The sequence below is a fragment of the Acomys russatus genome, chromosome 25 (assembly GCF_903995435.1).
Source record: "Acomys russatus chromosome 25, mAcoRus1.1, whole genome shotgun sequence".
Lineage (NCBI taxonomy): Eukaryota > Metazoa > Chordata > Mammalia > Rodentia > Muridae > Acomys > Acomys russatus.
Genome location: NC_067161.1, coordinates 33,617,155 through 33,635,214, shown reverse-complemented (window position 1 = coordinate 33,635,214; position 18,060 = coordinate 33,617,155). Strand labels below are relative to the sequence as shown.

Sequence of the window (18,060 nt, the reverse complement as noted above, 5' to 3'; positions counted from 1 at the left end):
GACCCTTTGGAAAGGCTTCATACTCTTTCCATATTGGGTAGTTCTTAAGCTGTAGCCGTTCTCGTCAATGGGAAGCATGGCTTCCCGTGGTCTCAGCTTGCATTTCCTGGTGATTGATAATGTTGGGCATTTTCTTGAAGGTTCATAGTCCATTTCTATATTTTCTTTGTATGTTAAGTATCTGTTCAAACATTCTGCCCAATTTGCTGACTATATATTTATTAGTATGGTTGAGTCATGGTTGGGTTTTCTTCTTATACCTTATGGGTACAAGATCTTTGCCAGGAACATATATTGGAAATATTTTCCTTCAGTCTGTCATTTGTTCATACCATCCATGGCGTCTTAAAAAGAACAGATGGCCAGGAGATGGTGGTGCACGCCTTTAATCCTAGTGCTTAGGAAGCAAAGGCAGACAGATCTCTATGAGTTTGAGGCTAGCCTGGCCTACAAAGTGAGTTCTAGGACAGCCAGGGCTAAAACAGAGAAACCTTGTCTCAAAAAAAAAAAAAAAACAACTAAATAAACAAACAAACAAAAGTCTGGATGTCAATTTCAATGAAGTCAAAAATATTGATTTTTCAGGTTTGTCTTTAATTATGTACATTTAGTGGAGTGTGCATGTGAGTGAAAGTGCCCCAGGTAGCCAAAAGAGGAAGTCTAAAGTAAGAGTCACAGGTACCTGTGAGCCACTCCACACAGGTGCTGGGAACAAAGCTCTGACCTCTGTGAGAATAGCAGACACTCCTCAGCAGTGAGTCATCTTTCCAGCCCCAGGTTTACTGGATTTTGCCTTCCCTTAATTTATGCCTTTAGAGTTTTAGATCGCTAATTAGGAGTCTTTGCCTATCCTGAAGTCCTGACGACTGTCTTACATTAGATTTTCCCCCTGGGGGTTTTATAATTTGCGCACTTACATTTTGTTTGGTCTAATGCACTTTCTGATGCCATGATAAAAAACCCTCTGTCCATAGGCAACTTGGGAAGGAAAGGGTTTATTTGGTTCATGCTTCCAAATCACAGCCCATCTTTGAGGGAAGTCAGGGCAGGACTTGATGCAGAAAGCACAGAGAAAGCTGTTTACTGGCTCTCTTGCTAGCTCAGGCTCAGCTAGATCTCTTATACAACCCTGGACCACCTGCCTAGGGATGGTACCACCCACAGTGGCCTGAGACCCCTACTCTATCTTAATTAGCAATCAAATCAATGCCCAGACATATTCACAGGCCAATCTGATCCAGCCATGGGCTTGTGACCCGGTTTAATCTCTTCTTTTCCCCCATATGAGCATCCAGCTACTCTGGCACCATTTGTTGAAAAGATTATCCTTCCTCCATCAAATTGTCTTGGCATCCTAGTTGAAAATCAATTGACCACATATGTGAGGGCCTGCTTCTGGACTCTGCTCCATTCTGGTCATCTCTGTGCCTCTATCCATGCCAGTGTCTTATCGTCCTGCTTACAGCAGCTGTAGCTTGAGTTTTCAGTCAGGAGGCATAAGCCCTCCAACATGCTCTCCTTTTAAATTGTTTTCAGCTCGTCTTTGTCCTTCCCGTTTTATATAAAATTTCAAATACCATTTTAAAAGATATTTAGAAGTCTCGTAAATTTCATTGTGTTGACTTTGCCAGGAAAAAAAAAAAAGCTTACACTAGATCCAGAGATGAAAACTTAGATGCAAGCTGGAGGTTGGTTAGCTCTGTGCAGTGAGGGGGAAAATGGCCTATTACTGAGACACAGCGTTACCCTGTCAGTAAATGACGGTTCTTCACACAGAGCTGTGATCACCACGAGCCTCCCACTCCTTGGATCTGTGGTTTGTTTTGTTTGGGAGAGGGATATCTTTTAGACACATATGTCATGATTTTTGAATTGTTAATCAAAAAGACAATCAGCCTTCACAGAGCCTGCCTTCTCCTCTCTATTTCTGCCCAAACTCTGGCTCCTAGCTGGGGGTATCCAGCAGGAGTCAACACTAGGTAAGGTGGCCTGGACCAGACACTGTGACCTGCAGGGATGTGAGCAATGATGCCGCACTACAATGGCCATGAAGATAGAGGAAGATGAAGCTCCACGCTAAGGGCAAGAGGTGTTATCAATAGCACCTTCCATGAGACAGAAGGGAAGGGATACATGTGTGAGGCCAAAGCCACCATCAGGACTCCAAACCACAAACAATGATGGTCACTTACCATACAGTGACATCACATGGACATCTATCTGTTGACACTAAAGATGGATGCCCATTTTGAGAAAAAAATAAATAAATAAATAAAACAGATCTGGATCAAGACTTTTGCTAGCATCCACCATTCTTGGTGGTGGTGGTGGTAGTGTTTTAGGCTTTTCAAGACAGGGTTTCTCTGTGTAACAGTCTCTGTCTATCCTAGACTTGCTTTTGTAGACCAGGCTGGCCTTGAACTCACAGTGATCGATTAAAGGTGTGCGCCACCACCGCCCGGCTACCCACCATTCTTGAGATGACACTTTAAAGAATAACTACCCCTTCCCACCATCCTCCAACCTCACTCTCTGTTCTGAAACCCAAAGTCCAGATCAAGCCAGCCTAGTACCATGGTATTGCCAGGGGATCCTGTCTATACTCTCCTCCAGGGTACAAAACAATTCTTCTCACTGTTGTCTGAACAAGTCCCACAGGGAAACCAATACTGTAGCCACCATGTGGAACCTAAGCCCATGTGAGCAAGGCTATGCCTGACTCCAGGCCTGAGGGAACCAACTTACCATGGTTGAATGGCCCATCTCAGCCATGCCACCCATCAAGACCTTACTGAAACCCCAGCAGACTCTGGGTACATCTGGCACTGGGGAATCCTACCCAGAGCCCAACACAGCCCCTGCAAATGTTCCTTTATTTATTTATTTATTTTTCACTGGGGGTGTAGTATCCACTCATCTGCTTATGAAATGTGGGGCGGGTGGGTTCTTCTATCTCTCTTCATCTCACTTTTTTCAGATAGGGACTCTTACTGTCCTAGTTTCGTTCCTGTTGCTGTGATAAAAAATACTCTAGAAACAAGCAACTTGGGGGGAGAAAGGGCGTATTGTAGCTCAGCATTCCAGATTATGATTCATTAACGTGGGGGAACTCAGTGACAGGAGCTTGGGAAAGCTGGTCACATCAAATGCACAGACAAGAGCAGAGGAGAAATTAATTCATGCATGCTTGTTTGTGATCAGCTAGATCTCTCTACTCTTACACAGTGCAGGACCAGCTGCCTAGGGAATGGTGTTGCCCATAGTGGCTGTGTTTTCATACATCACTAAGCTTAAGGCTGTCACCCACAAGTCCATGCAATATAGACAATCCCTCATTGGGACTCTCTTCCTAGATGATCCTAGATTGTGTCAAGTTGACAATGAAAGCTACCCATCACATTCACTGAACCTTGAACTCCCTGTCTTCCCCAAAACTGGGGCTGTGGGTACATGATACCACACCTGGATTGTATGTGGGTGCTGGGGATCTGAACTCAGTTCTTCATGTTTTCACTTTAGGAACTTTACTCGTTAAACTGTCTCACAGCCTTGCCAATGTTCCTTTTGCCAAGACAGTCCTGAAGCTAGCATGTCCTCTCCCTAGGGCCAGGAAGCTTCCCCATCCATGTCCTTCTTGAAGTAGCTTTACCTCTCATGGCAAAGCCATCCTCACTATCCTCCAGAAAATGCTACTGTGGCTGAAATCACCCCAGCATCATATGACACCATGAAAGAGCCAGGAGAAGATGCAAAGTGTTACCTTTAACGGCTCTAGGGTGCATTCCCTTCAAAGGATCTTTTAACTTGTGAGACTTCACATACCTGGGCTACATGAGGTAAAACAAGGAAAGAATAGCCTTGGGGAGGGCTGGTACCTGTGGTTCCTTGGGTAGAAGAGGATCCCAGCTGGATAAGACATCTTCAGCTTCAAAGGCGTATAAAGAGATTCAATTTGTAAAACCAGACTTCAAATAATGAAAATAAGACCAGTTTGAACAGATTCTTCCTTCTGCTGAATGAAATTAAGGAAGGACATCTCCCTTTCACACACCGGATGAAGCGCCACTTTAAACAGAAGCAAACTTCGTTCTGTTCAAAGTCTCAAGCCTCCCAATGTTATGGTTTGAATTATTCCCCAAGCTGCAAATTGAAGCCAGCGTGTTAACTGCACACCCGAAAGCCAGGTGGCAAGTGGGGGGAAGCGTAGCTTTCTTCTCAGTCACATCTTCACACTGGATAAGCCACATCCCACATTCAGTGATAACTAGAGCCCAGACAAAGGGAAGACGTAGGAGCCCGAAGAGCCATCAGCTTTCAGAAGTAGCAGGACAGAAACTAATGGAAAAGTTCCAGCAGGCAGTACACTCACAACAACAAAAGGCACTGCCGTGACCTGAAGGAGAGCTAGCTTGATCCTAGCCAAGGCAGAAATGAAGATGGTGGCTTCCTAAGGGCTGAAAAAATTGGTAGCACATAATCCAGATCACGAGTTTAAAGCCATAACCAGGGGCTGGGGAAACAGCTCATTGGTTAAAGGGCTATGTCACACGCATGGGGACCTGAGTCCTCCTCACCACCAGGAGCTCGCTTGACAGCTCGCCTGGTGAAAACGGTCAGCCCCAGGTCCCAGGGAAAGACTCTGCCTCTAAAAACAAGCTAAACCACTCTTGAGGATGACATCTGAGGCTTCCACTTATGCACATATGTACATGCACATGCACTCACACACACATGTTCACAAATACATGCATGACCCCCATTCCCCACCACCAACTACCAAATCCAGACCCAGGAACCACTCCCCACTTTAAAAAGGACAGACCAACATGAATCCAATTCAAAGAACTGAGACATGGCACCAATGGGACAACAAAGAGGCTGGAGCATCCCAGGACCAGGATCAAGGAAGTTCAAAGGGCTAGCCACCCCTGGCCTGGCGGGGTGAGGGAGGGGAGGGCTGGCAGCTGCGAACGCCCCCATTAGACACTGTGAGTCTGGTAGGGAAGAGGTGGTCATGGGAAGGTCCAGGCAGGTCTTATTGCTCTTGTGCCCATGAGAAGAGAATAGGGAGGTAGAAGGGGGCCAAGATGAGGGTGGCAGGTGGCTCAGCTCTGGACCATGTCACAGCCTGGGCCAGGGGAAGGAGAGGGCCTCAGGGGAGACGGCATCCCAGCACATAGGCTGGGCCCTCCAGCCACTGTGAAGATGTGTGCTGTGCTCAGCCTGCGAATCAGTATTAGAGACAGAAGAGTGACCAGGAGGAGCCTGATCACTAGTACTCAGTAGAGCGCGAGTGCTGGCGGGCAGCTGCTCTGTCGTCACATGCCCACTGTGCCTCAAGAAATCTGTGCAAAGACAACCCCCAGGCTTTGATTCTGAGCTGAAAGGCTTGTGCATCACAACTGGGATAGCAATTCCCCACAACCTCCCCAGGGGGACTCATGCGGGCAGCTGCGGGACTCAGATGGTAGGGAGGCCGTGCTGAGAATAAGGCAGTTCCAGCTTCATTCCTGGAAGCAGGTCTCCGTGCTCCCTAAAGGGAGATGCCGCCAGGATGGAAACACAGGATGCAACGGAAGGTCGCTTATAAGAACAGGCCTCTTGTGTCCCTGAAGGAAAATCCCTTGCTTAAGGTAAGCCAGGCACACAGATGTGTGGCATGCAACAGTCCTTGAGGCATTTCCTTATGGGAATGGCACCATGGTGTAGAATGACTTAGAAACACAGTGGTCTGTGACCAGATGACCACTGGGGGAAACAACAACAGCAATAATAATAACAACAACAACAATAATAACAACAACAATAATAATAATAGGAGGTGGGGAAGGAGAGCTAATTAGGCAAGCATAAGATATCAGGAGCAAAAGAAGGGGACTGTACAAGGAAAAGAAAAAAGGAAGCTATCAGGACCCCATTTCACTCAGAGAGACACAGGCAGGGAAACACAAATGGCTCCTTGGAAAGAGCAGAAATCAAAATGGCCCAAGCTGCCCTGGAGGTGCATATGATCAGATCACCCTCCTCAGGGCTCAGCCCCCAGGACAGCTGTATTAGTCTCCATTTCAAGTTCACGGGTCTGCAGTCCCTCTCAGGCACTGTGCAAGACCCAGGAGCAACAATTCTGCAACATAGCAAGGAAGGTCCATAAAAGACAACAGGGCGCCCTTACCAGACAAAGGACAGGAAATGACACGCACTGCCTGTGCTTCGAACGTGAGGCATCCCCCACAGGTTCATGTGTTTGAACCCTTAGCGGCCCTGTTTGGGAAGGTTGCAAACTTTTAGAAGGTGGAAACCTACGGAGGAAGTAGGTCACTGCAGGGATGCCTTCAGGTAGGTAGGCCTGTCCTACTTCCTGTTCTGTCTCTGCTTCCTGGGTGCAGATGCAATGTGACCCGTGTCTTTCCCGCCATGGTGGATTATGGTACCCCTGGACCATACGCCAGAATAAGCCTATAATACTTTAAGTTGCTTCTTGTCACTTTTTTAAAAATAGAAACAAGAAATACAACTTCTTAATAAATACAGCATCTGTGATCACAGGCCACAGGCAGCCCCTTAGCTGTCTGGTACACACATGCCTATAAAAGAAGATCAATTAGTGTACACACACACACACACACACACACACACACACACACACCCTGCTTATAAAAGAAGATCAATTAGTATAACACACACACACACACACCCTGCTCAGACAGCAGTGTAAATTAAGGGCTTTGAAGCCAGAGAACCAAGTCAAGTTTTGGATCCTGGCTTGATCAGTTCCACAACCTTGGGAGAGTCATTTAAACTTTATATAACTGTTCCCGCCTCGGTAGACCAAGGACAGCATCCCCATTAAGAGCTGGGAGAGGATGAGACAAGCAAAGGCGGTTGCAGGCTTAGCACAATGCCGGGCACCCAGTGAGTGTTGCTTGCAGAGGTTTCCTACACAGGCTTCTCAGAAACCTTCAGCTAACATTAGCAGCCCAGCTCTTCCCCAAAGGAAATGGCCCTGAGTCACTTCTGAGTTCCTACACCCAACTTCAGACTCAGGATGCCTGGGTAACAAGCCATCCCTCCCACCCCAGTATCCCACCACCTCCAGGCTAAGTGGTAAATTTACCTGCCACCAACTCACCCTACTAAAGGAGGAAAGGAGAAGCAGAGGAAGGAATTTTTCAAGGGTGTGTGGCAGGGCAGGGGGGCGCGCCACGGGGGGAGGGGGAGGATGCATTTAAAAAGCATGCAAGGAGAGCTCTAGCCTTCGAAATTTCTAATTCCCCAGTCTGTGGGACAATGCACAACTACTCTGGGCATCCTGGAGCCACTGAGTAGAGGCAGAGAAGAAGAAGTGGTGTGATGGAGGCTCCCAGCCTGGGCCTGAGTACCAGCCATTGCTGGGCCTGCATGGTGACCCTGAGGAAGATGGCCATGCACTCAGGGACCCTTCTACTCATAGTGCTGCCCGCCGGATAGAATTGGAGGACTCCAGAGCCCCATCTAGTCAATCAGTCCCTGCCCGTTGCCAGGGCCACTTCCATAGGTCCTTTAACGCATCTTTGTGTCCCTACTCCTCTTCCTGTAAGAGAGCAAGAAACTTCTAGAAAGCCCATACACCTACCAGCTCTATTCCTTCCTCCCCAACCCCCCACAACAGTCAACAGCAAAGACCACTCTCTCACACACGCTGTTCAATCCTTTTGCACACTGAGCGTCAGCGCTTCCACTTGTCAGCTCAGGCTCTCCATCCCAGCTGCCTAGCTGGCTTGAGCTTGCACTGCGCCGCCATGCTCTTTCTTGACCTTCATATTTATCCCAGGCCTGCATCAGAGACCCTGAGCTCACCGCTCCCACCCACAGCCAGACAGCTCCGAAGGAGGTGGCCACACACACAGCTGCCCTGAATAATGGCCAGACCCAGCTGTTTTCTGAATGATTGATGGCGGTGCCTTTGACTTCTCAGTGTCTATCGCTGGTTCTAATTCACCACGTGCCCCCTTCATTCCTTGGCTTCTCTGTGCTGAAGCCCTGCAGAACATCCTTCCCTGGGCAGTCCAAGCTCTATCCCCGATCATGCATATGTCCGAGCACATAGGAAGCCCTCAAACATTAGCCGTATTAGGGAATGAATTCATGGATGAATAATGCCTGAATCAGGATTCACTCGCTTCCTCCCTCCTTCATAACACATGGTCGCAAAGAGTACACACTTATTGCAAGCTTCCTAACTAGATGCCCTTGGCGTTGTCTCGCTGAGGAGTCTATACTTTGAACTGTGAGCTTTCTTAAGTGTCATTGTTGCTGTGGGTTTCTTTATGAGCAGTCTTGGGCCTGACCCCATTGTCCATCCATGAAGAGCACAGAGAAAGGGACAAGCTGAGCCGCTCCTGTCTCCTGCTGTGCCCCGAACACCTCTCTGTTCTACCTTTGGAGGATGGGTCACAGATAGGACGGTCACAGATAGAGCAGGAGCCAGTGCTGCATGCTCTCCCCTGCCTGCCCCACCCCACCATGCTCAGCTATGATGGCGGAGGCAAAGATGGCTGTTTTTCACATCCAAAGAATTTCTCTTGCTTCTTAGGGTGGCAAATTGGGCTCTGATGCTATCCCACAACTGCCCTTCACCTGGCAGCTCCTTTCTGCACTTACCCATGAAAAGTTAAAGCACTCGAGGGAGCCTGGCGGGACGAGAAGGGACTTTATGACGTAGGAGGCCACAGGTGGACAGCAAGAAGGTGCTGGGATGGCCAGCCCCAGGCCGCAGCTGTAAATCACCACACACTGAGGTGCTTTGCTATGCTATTTTATTTTTATTAAATGGTCTATAGTTGTATTATCCTTGCTTCACCTTGAAACTGGGCTCAACAGTGGGCTCTGGGCACTAAGCGGCAGAGAAGGAACAACTACGAAATCAAGCTCATCTCCAACCAAAAAATAAGGTAGTTCCACATGGCTGGATCTTTGTAAATACTGTCATGTGACCCTTGTCCACTCAGAGGAAGGGCCAAATCCAAGCCTGACCTGGCCTGGCAAGAGAATTCCTGAGAAAGGCAGAAAGGAGGCCTTCAGTGTTTCCGGTATCATTAAACCAGCCACCCCATAACGGAACCTGGGGCTTTTTAAGTTTTCAAACGCCTGAAGTAAGGACGACAGCCCTTGGGTGAAGCATTTACCAATCACATATCAGGTGGTGCTATGCAAAACCCTCTGTGAGTTCCTTTAAGTCTCCATCCTTCAGTGAAAGGGTGTGCCAGTCAACTTTAATTGTCAACTTGGCACAACCTAGAATCGCCAGGAAAGACCATGTGAGTGAGGTAGTGTCTACAATGGGTTGGCCTATAGGCATGTCTATGGGGATTGTCTTGACTGAGGTGGGAAGACCCACCTACTGTGGGTGGTGCCACTCCCTGTGGCTGGGCCCTGGACTGTAGTAAAGTAGAAAAGGTGAGGTGAGCACAGGTCTCCATGCATTCTTTGTGCCGGTCCTGATTATGGACACAACGTGGCCAGCCCCCTCCAGCTTCTGCCTCTGTGGCCACAGCTAGGACAGGCTGTAATCTGGAACTATGGGCTAGAATAAACTACTCTTTGCCTAAGCAGTTTTTTGTTTGTTTGTTTGTTTGTTTGTAAGGGTAGTTTGTCACAGCACCAGAAACAAAATCAGAATAGGAAGAGGCAGTAATTAGCCCCATTATGGAGGTCCTGAGAGCACTCTGAAGAGCAGTGGCTAGTCGTGAATAGAACTGAGATTTGCACCAGCTCCTAAGCAATATCACTTTCAAAATGTGGATGAGAGTCATTTCAATCTGTTTGCATTAGAGATCACCACATCTCTGGACTCCAAGGGAGGGAGAGGCAGTCTGCCTCCTGTCGGAAAGGCTGTCCCTAACCTGTATCTAATCCATTAAGGAACCAGACTCATTTTGTTAATGCCTCAATCTTGATATTAAAATACTTGTGTCACTCAAGCCCTGGCCCAGATCATATGTCAACCCAACCTGTTCCCCAGCCCCAGCCCCACTACAGGCCATGCGATGTTCACCTGCTGATTGAAATAATACAATTAAGGGTTATAGAAAATCCATTCTGCGTAGTGCCATCTGCATGCACGTCTGACAGCTAATTTGATTGGTGCTCTGTAATCAATAAAGCACTCATGCAGTAGTCAGGTAATTCACCTCTGTTTTTTCCCCCTACACCATTTATAAGTGAAAAACACTCCCTGCTCTGTTCCTGCCAGCACCCTGGGCCAGGTGGTGAGGCTCCAGGAAAACAAATACATGAAACACACAGGCAGAACTCAGGATGTGTCTGTCTATCCTGAGTTTAGAAGGCTGATGCCTACTATGGATGGATGGATGGGTGAATGGATGGGTGGATGGATGAATGGATAGGTGGATGGAGGAATGGATGGATAGGTGGGTGGGTGGATGGATGAATGGATGGATGGGTAGATGGATGGATATGGATGGATGGATAGATGGATGGATGATGGATGGGTGGGTGGGTGGATAGATGGATGGGTGGGTGCATGGGTGGGTGGGTGGATGATATTCTTCTGGGCTAGAAAATGATATCCCTACCACTCAGCCTAAAGAGATAGGTGGCACCAACGCAGTCTCCATCATGGCACGGTATCTGCCTCCAAATTCTTCTATTACATTGGAAGATTTGGAAAACAGCTTCTCAGTGAATGAACAGATGCAAGGGTGCATAGATAAGTGAATGAACAAATCACATATTCTACAAGAATATGAACTAGCAAGAAAGGTAAGGTAGCAATAAGGGAAAAACTTATGGTTGGGCTCCTTTATTAACTAGATGAGCTCCAAAGTCACCTGAGAAATGGGTCTCTGGGCATGCGTGTGACAAATTATCTTAATTAGGTTAGTTGACGTAAGAAGATACATCTACTGAGGGTGGCACCACTCCCCAGGCAGAGATCTTGAGCTGTATAAAATGGAAAAAGTGGTCTGAACACAAGCAAGCGTCCGTCGCTCTGTATCCTGGTTGTGGATGGGATGTGACCAGCTGCTTCAAGCTCCTGCCAACTTTGAATTTCTCATCAAAATGGACAGTACCCTGGGACTGTTATGCCCAAGTTATGCCCTTTCTCCCTTAAGTTGCTTTAATGGAGTATTTTGTTGCAACAATGAGAATAGTAAGGCAGGTGGCGAGGCAAAGGCTAGAGTGAATGGAAGAGGCCCCTCCAGAACAACTGTCCAGATAAGCCTGTGCTGGCGAAGCACGGCTGCTGACAATGGCCATGAATCTTAGGTCTGACTTCCCAAAAGCAGAGCCAAACACAGGGGTTGGGGTTTACGTGTTGTTGTTGTTGTTGTTTGAACAAACATTCTCTGGAGAAAGGAGATAGGGTGTTGGGGGGTTAGGAATCAGATGCAGCCACAGCTGGAGTCTTGACCCTTTCTCCCTTTGCAGCATCCTCTGAAGCATAAGTTGACCTCATCTTGATGTCACCTGGCCTACTGAACTCCCTTGTTAGTGGCTGGATCTGGACCACCTGGGCAGGAAAGTGTCAATACTCCTGGGCAAAGTAGGTCCCATCCATTAGATGGCAATGCCTGGAAGACTGCAGCAGCCACTGAGCCATGGGATGGGAGCACTGGCAGGTCAACAGAAGTACCCAGAGCCATCTCCTCATCACATGTGAGCAGTAGTGCCCTCTGACCTCTAGGTGGTCCACATAGCGAAAACAAGCAACTTCTTAATCTAACTACAGATACACAGAGACCATCAGTCTGCCTGATGGTTGGCCCACATGATACAGAAAGGCAAGCAGGGCTGCACTGTGGAGTAGCTGAACATCAGGGACAGGCATACCCAGCTACTGTCAGAAGTGTCACCTCATGCTCCGCAAGTCCCAGTTTCCCTCGACACCTGCTGAGCACAGCCCTTCACTGCTTCAAGGCTGATGTATACAGAGAAAGAAACATCTACATCCCTCAAACCACAGAGGGATGATATATAAGGTAACAAAGGCTATTTTCAAGGTTGGTGACAGGGACACAGAGAGGGGAAATGAAATCTCAGAAGCACAGACATTGGACACAGTCAGCAGTAATACAGGGTTGGTGCACAGAGAGCTGCTGTAAAGCACCCATCAAGTTGAACAATGGATCCCTCAGCCCTTAGAGAGACAGGGGGAAGGGACTTCTCACTGCCAAACCAGATAAACATTGATGGGGCACGTGAAATGGCTCAGCAGGTAAACGTTCTTGCTGCCAAGCCTGATGACCCGAGTTCGATCCCAGGGACCCATATGATGGGAGAACGACTATCACAAGTTGTCCTCTGAGCTCCATAGGTACAACATGGCACACACATGCACACGCACGCGTGCACATACACACACACACACACACACACACACACACACACACACACACTGAAGTAAAAGTAAATGCACAAAACAAGTAATGGAAAAAAGCTATCGAAAATTAGACTGCTTCCCCATCTCGGGAGCATGGGCATAAGACAAGGGCACCTCTCTTCCCTTCAACCACATAAAGAAGAGGCCATGCAGGGTCTTCAGTCCCAGGAGCAACTGTGCACATCAGGCATGGCAGAGTGTGTGGGCAGGGGCCGCCACACAACTGAGGTCAAAGGCCAACGGCTGAACAGTGACACACTTCAAGTGGATTGAGCATCGTTCTGCGTGAAAGTCATCCCTTCAGATTCTCCCAGATTTGCAAGGGAAATATTTAAACATTTCTTTCACTTAGGGGCACAACAGGAGCCTTTTACAGGAATCATCACTGCCATTAGCTCATTAGAGGAAGGAAACACCCTCCAAGCTTTTGGAGGTCCTGTCCTAGACACGAGGCAGTTGATGTTCTTGTTCCTGATGAGGTGACAAGGGATGGGGGAGGGGGCAGGCAATGACTGTGATCTGGGGGCAGGTTAGTGATAATTCATGCCTGGAAGCCAGATACTGGGACAGCACCCTTCTAGAAAAGCCCGAATGTCTAAAGAAGGCACCTGCCATTTGATGGTGGAAAATCACTACCTACCCTACACCATGCAGAGCACAGTGGTTCTGGCATGGTGCTTTAAAAGCAAAGACATTGGAGCCCAAGCCCAGTTCACTTGTGGTTTCATTATGGACAGATTCTATGGCTCACACCTTTTGTGAGCATAGGGAAAGTTACTGTATTTCTCTGTACTTCTATTTCCCTGCTTATACAAAAAAAAAAAAAAAAAAAAAATGATGAGCAGTGCACATCTGTAACCCCAGCACTCAGGAGGCAGAGGCTTGAGGAATGAGAGTTCAAGGCTAGCCTGGGCTACTACAGGAATAACAACACATCAGCATCTTTGAAATCAAACAGCAGAGTCAGAAGCTGCTGACCTTTGGGCAAGTTATTAGAGTTATCTGTAAGCAGATATTAGCAAGAAAAAGGATGGTAACGTCTAGTCGTGGGAAGTAAACTAAACATCTAGTCAGCTCTCAGCTCTTCATTGTCTGCTCTCCTGGGTGATTTTCCCCCTAAACATCTCATTCCCATTTGGCTCCAAAAGCAACGCACCAAGGAGACCCACAAGCCTCTTCTGCCCACCAGTGATTGGTTTAGGAGTAGTCATATGACTTGTGTCTGCCATCCAGGCCAGTCGTACAAGCAATGGCTGGCAGCTAGGTTGGGCAGATCTAGGACAGGCAGAAACTGTGTCCTGAGTGGAATTTTTAAGTCTCTAGGTCAGTACCCACCTAAACTTACATCCGGGTTTCTCTGTTAACTCAGTGAGTGCCCTTCGTGGTTTAAGCCAGCTTTATTTAGAGGGAGAGATGGGAGGGGGTCACTTGCAAGCTCTTACTTGTCAAAGTTCCACCTTAGGCCCTCTACCACGACTTTCATAAGCACATTTGAAACTAATGTCACCTTAAAAACAAACCACAGGGGGTCCCTGGGGCTCCTCCAAGAACTGGTCAGGCGGAATTGGGTGGTTTCAAGCTCTCCAGTCAGGGATGAGCCAGACTCCCGCTGTGCGATGAGTGTCTCACACAATGGGGCCTTTGATCTTTAGAAGCCCTTGGTCCCTGCTGTGCTGCAAGGCGCTAGAGACAAGGCTGTCACCAGGCAGCTAGACATCCCTTTATAGGTCCTGCTCTGGCACAGAGCGTGTGGGCGATGACAACACGAAGCAGAGGCAGCTGTAACTGAACTCGGGCTCTTTGCAGCAGTCAAATCAAAGCCCTGCCTTTTCACCCTTGTTCCATTGAAGCACACTTGTTACACTACCCAGGACAAAAGGCTGTATTATCAGCTTTGTAAAACCCCCCTCCATCTGTTTCTCCCTCTCTGTTCTGGGCTGGAGGCGAGCAGATGAGCAGGCACAAGCCTGGCCTGAAATGCACCCATCTTGCTCCCTAAAGTGTCGATGGGATGTGGGAGCAATTTCCCCAGAGCATTTGAAAGATTCCGCTTGGGTTTCCATGGTAATTTTACAGAGCTGACACTCAATAGGTGTTTGGTAGATTGGACTTATTGAAGGGAAAAGGCAGGTTAGATATTCCTGTACTGGGAAAGTATAGAAAAGTCTTCTGAAAATTCTTTAGATCATCAAAGGAGCAACTTAAAGGAGGGAAGGTGGGGCACTCGTGCCGGCAGTAGGGTCAAAATTGCTTATTTCAGGACTGACGCCTCAATCCGAGCTTTCTCCCCTGCTCTGAATCAGGAAAATAACATTCTATGAGTTCCTTGTGCCATAAAAACGTAATTTCAAAGTTTTATTTTTATCTGTTATCATATAAATGCATCTGTGTCTATGTCCAGCCACCTCCCCCAAAAAATATGTTTTTAAAGATACTCCTGAGAGGCATAGTAGAAAACATCTGCAATCCCAGCACACCAAAGGTAGAGGCAGGAGATGCTCACAAGTTCAAGGCTAGCCTGGTCTACATAGTAAGGTCTAGGCTAGTTTGAGCTAAGTAGTGAGACTCTGTCTTCAAAACAGTTAATTAACCAATTAATTATTTAAAAATAAATAAAAGAACTCCCACTACTGGCCTAGACAATAAGAAGCAGAATTTTCCAGAGTTGGGAAGCTGACTGCTCACTGTGGGCAAAGCCCTTCCATTAGAAACGGGCTCGCCATCCAACTGGGGGATGGTCTGGCTTCGCCTTCACTGGAAAATGTTTTAGACCTACATTAGACTATAACAGCAGCGTAGCTGAAATAAGAGCAAGCAACGAGTGAAAAGGACCCAGCCCCACAGGGAGTCCGCAGTACCAGCTTCAGGGAGCACAAGGAGACAGCCATCAAATCTCCTGGATAGGGGGAGACTGTTGAGGAGTGTAAAACCGCGCGCACGAGGCGGCGCATAGTACATGCAGATTAATGTTCTCTCGGCCAGGCCAACACAAGCTCAGCAAACAACACAAGCAGCGCTGTGGCAGGTAGGCCGCGCGGTGCAAATAAACTGACTTTTTGGCGGATGTCACTCCCAAGTTGCCCTGCCCTTTGGTCCCGCAGGCTCATGAAATCCCTCCATAAAAGTTTCATTGGCGTGCGGGGTGTTGGAGGGGGGGGGGGGGGAGGGGCGGCGAAGCTGCCTGGCAGATTCTCGTTCCACATGCTCAAGCCGCCATTCAGCTCCGTTAAAACTACCGACTGTCATTTTGTCAATAGGTGCAGCCCATTTCGGAGGTCAGATCAATTCCAGAACAAAGTTTTGAGTGACAGCCTCACCCCCTGGAAGCTGTCCAGAAGCTTTGCATTTTGCACTCCTCTCACGCTAATGGCAAACAAGTTCCCCGTGATGGATGTGCCCACAATTAATATTGAAGGGACAGTTAATGATTTCAAACACTGCTACACGGGCCTCGTATTTCAGATTTAAAACTCTCCTTTCAAAGAAGGATTCATTTTCAAAGCCGAGGAATGAATGCTAATACATTAGGCAAAAACAAGTTTTTTAACACCTTGTAAAATAAGGCCAAGAAAATCCATCTACCGGCCTCCACTCAGCCGAGACAACCCCATTATCCTTGAGACACTCACAGTAGGGCTCTGCACTAGGAGCCTGTCCTGTCACTCTTTGTTTCACACGATTTGTCATCTACAAATAACAGATGTGAACGCGCATGCGTAATACACACACACACACACACACACACACACACACACACACACACACACATCATCCCAGAGAGGATCAGTCGGCAAGCACACTTAGGTTCACCTCTGATGAGGCCTTTCTTTTTGAGTGTGGAGTTCACGGCATGGTGAGGCTCTGTCCTCCTTTCAGAGAGACGTCTGCTATTTGAACATTATTTGTAAAGGGAAAGTTTCAAATTCACAAGGCAAAAAAAAAAAAAAGTATTGAATACGGGAAGAATGAAAATAACAGCTTGGAGGCTGGAGAGATGGCTCCATGTTTAAGATGCTTGCTGCTATCGCAGAACTGAAGTTCAGTCTGGGCCACTCACGTTGGGCAGCTCACATCCACCTGCATGCAACTCTGTATCTGGAGGACCCAACGCCTACTTTGTACATATACAAACAGAAACACATAACTTAAAAAAAAAAATTGTAATAGGTTTGGCTCCTGAATATGGGAAAATTGTCTTCCACATATAACGTCATTTCCCCCCTGTTGGGTGGGAAACTTTTGCCGGGGAACACAGAACACAGACATCTACTCACCCCAGAAAGGGAACCCAGGAAAGACAACATTAACTACAGTACCAATTCTTGGTGAACCACTGAGTTCTTATTGAAGTTACTATCATGAGTAGGAGTGAGGGGTCACTTACCACAGGCAGGGATAACTCATAACCAGCTGCAATTGTGAGAAAGCACCACTACTGGGAGAGAGCAAAAATGCTAGTCCTGGGCTAAACGAACAAGAATCGAAGTGGACAGAAAGCTGGTAGTGCTAAAGACATTGACAGTATCCAAAGAGCTATTGCATTTCCATCAAGAAGTGAAAAAGAAACAGCACAGGCATTTAGGCAATAAAATGGCAACACTAACTATTAAAAATAACAGTGGACGGCTGCCAGCTGCTAAACTGCTTAATCCAGCCCTTGAGAAACAACCCCACCGCTTCCTGAGAGGGTAGAGGAAATGCTGCATTAATACCTCCTGTCCTCTAGGGGCACTGTGAAAATAGATGCACTAGGCTCTGACCATAGAGTTCTCGGCCCTAGAGCCCATGGCTATTCCCTGTCACAGCGACACCACCCTTGCTCATGTTGCTCTCTACTAAAGGACCTTCTGGTGCAGCTACCTTTAGGAGCTGGGACCTGCTTCCCTCTCTAGCAGCAGGGGCTTAGAGGACAAAGCCTATGACTGTCACATACTGCAGCCAAACTGCATTAAGTTTACCATCCAAATGATCCTGTCACCAAATAAATCTCTTTCCGACTTTCTCAATAGCTCAGGCATGCCAAGGAAGCTGAAGAACCACTACCAGGGAGTGCTAGCCCAATGCTTCTGTCCAACCTGTGGTACCTGGTAACTTAGAGATTCTTTATTGAATCTTTATTGCCAGCCAATCCTGATCACAAACCCAGTAACGCAAACCACCAACTGTTAGCAGTAGCCTCTCAGTGCACAGAGACCACTGATTCTCCAAGGTTTGTGCTGGCTATAAATTGCCTCCTCCCTTGCCAACCCCAGCCTAATGCGTGAATCCAGTACAAGACTCTCAAGACCTATTACCACCAATTAAAGAAACGGGTCGAGAGAGTACGTAAATCAAACAGCTTATGTAACCAGTTCTAATAAGACCTGATAGTTAGAGAAGGAATCTGGGTTGGTTTTCTTTTCATTTCTGTTAGCGCTTTCAGAGGCACTGAGAAATGATCTTAGTGGCTGTCTCTGTCACACCCCCCCCCCCCCCAGCCTCAAGTCACCTCTGGGACTCCTGCGCTGTGATTTTTAGATATATGGGCTCAGTGGCTGATGTGTAGGTGAGTTTTTGAGGTGACTAATACACTCAAGCACTCGGTTTTGAATTCACAAGCCCTGCCTCCAGCCAGCTCCTTCCTACCTGTGTAAGGGGTCTGGAAGAAATTTAGGTTTAGATGGTAAAATGAAGTCCTC

At 47.6% G+C, this 18,060-nt stretch overlaps 1 pseudogene; it reads left to right on the top strand.

Annotated features, from left to right (window-relative positions):
• Positions 1 to 5,543: 5,543 nt before the first annotated feature.
• The window catches only part of LOC127207901 (succinate dehydrogenase [ubiquinone] cytochrome b small subunit, mitochondrial-like), a 129,380-nt pseudogene continuing 116,863 nt past the window's right edge, over positions 5,544 to 18,060 (top strand).